The sequence below is a fragment of the Hyaena hyaena genome, unplaced genomic scaffold (genome assembly GCF_003009895.1).
Source record: "Hyaena hyaena isolate Hyena2069 unplaced genomic scaffold, ASM300989v1 scaffold_193, whole genome shotgun sequence".
Taxonomy (NCBI): domain Eukaryota; kingdom Metazoa; phylum Chordata; class Mammalia; order Carnivora; family Hyaenidae; genus Hyaena; species Hyaena hyaena.
This window is the reverse complement of record NW_024080823.1, coordinates 130,683-132,571: the sequence shown is the minus strand read 5'-3', so window position 1 is coordinate 132,571 and position 1,889 is coordinate 130,683. Positions and strand designations below refer to the sequence as shown.

Here is a 1,889-nt window from a genome sequence, read left to right as displayed (position 1 = left end):
GGTTAGCATCTTTTTCATGTTTATTAACCATCTATTTCTTTGATGAATATTCTAATTACGTACTGCACCAATTTTTAAAAAATATTTTGGAAGAACTAGAAAAACACACTACCTTCCTTTTTTAAGTGCATTTCTGTCTGTCTAGCTCGTTAGGATCTCTACATATTAATCTTCTGTTAAATATGTTGCAAAATAATGGTTGCCCATTATGCTTTCCTTTGTCTTCCAGGAAATATGAATCTGCTGCAGAGTCAAGCCTCAAACCTTTTCTTTACAAATGGGGGATTTTGTGTCCCCTTTAGAAAGATTCACCCTTTGTTTTTGTTTTTTGTTTTTCTTTTTAATATGGAACACTTCACTTATCTGCATGTCATCCTTGAGCCAGGACCATGCTAATCTTCTCATACGAGCTGCTGAAGTGAGCGCCAGATTCACCCTTTGATCATTAAAATAAAATTCTCTATGTTCTCCCAGTGCCTTAAAAAAATAACAAACGTGCCTTTTGCTTTCAGAGTTTTAACCCAACTGGAATGAATTTTTTGGTGAATCAGATGTAGAAATGGAATTATTTTTTCCCTAATTAGATGAGTAGTTAATGGACCTAACACTATCCAGTGAAGAGCCCTGAGTGATGATATAAAATGTCACAACATATTTTTTCATAAATTGTCGTAAGTGCATGAGGTCTCTAGATGATTGATCTTCTAGGGATCAATTCGTCTACATCTGAACTCATACCACTATTTAATTTTGCAGTGTACTTTAGCATCTGGTGTTGCAAGTCTCTCTACACCCATCTTGTTCTTTGCGTTTCTTGGCAATCTTCTCTTTTTTTATATATATGAATGTTAGAATGAACATACAAATTCTAAAATTTTACATGGGAGTTTAAAATTTTTTTAATGTTTATTCATTTTTGAGAGACAGAGTGAAAGTAGGGGAGGGGCAGAGAGAGAGAGACACACACACAGACTATGAAGCAGGCTCCAGGATCTGAGCCATCCACAAGGCTCGAACTCATGAACCTTGAGATCATGACCTGAACCAAAGTCGGACACTCAATCACCTGAGCCACCTGGGTGCCCTCATATGGGAGTTTTGTTAAGCTGCATTAAATTTGCTAATTTTGAAGGACTCTTATCTTAACAATACTGAGTTTTTCTATCCCCAAATATAGGATGTCTCCGTTTAAGTTAATCTTCTTATATTTATTTCAGTAGTCTTCAGCAAAAATGTCGTGCACATTTCTTGTTGGATTTTCCTCCTTCCATCAAATTTTCTAGATGGTTCTTGCCCATTTTTAGGAAGGGGGTTAAACTGGAAGGAATGCTATTACTTTTTCTGATAAACGAGGGTAGGAGAATGTGTGAGGACTGAGAAATGAACAATGCTGTCATTAATTAAATATTTAGGAATCACCTCAGAAGAACCAGAGAATTGGAAATGACCCAATTGTTCATCAGTTAAGGAACTGGTTAAAGAAAACATGGTCTATGCACACAATGGAACCTTATGTAGCCTTTAGTGAGAAGAAAGCTCTCAATGTTTAGGCAAAGAGCTCCAGGATACAGTATAGATGGATAGTAGGGCATTTGTTACCTTCCATTTAAGAAAGAAGAGTAGTAAGAAAATATCTGTATCTACATCAGGAAACTGGAAGGCTGCACAAACTAACAAGTGGTTACCTATAGAGGTGACGGAGGGAACAGAGTGGTGGCTGGGGAGAAACTCCAGTGTTTAGGTTTCATACCATTTTGATTTCTGAACCATAAGAATGTATTAGTTGTATAAAGAAATCCTAGAGAAAACACAAATACCCCTCTCCAAAGACATGCCCTCCCACTGAAGATTCTCTTGTCTTTGTTACATTTTAGCTTTTCCATAAATAC

At 36.5% G+C, this 1,889-nt stretch overlaps 1 pseudogene; it reads right to left on the bottom strand.

The window, feature by feature from the left end:
* Positions 1-339: 339 nt before the first annotated feature.
* On the bottom strand, positions 340-437 carry LOC120237839 (annotated as a pseudogene).
* Between the last annotated feature and the right edge of the window lie 1,452 nt (positions 438-1,889).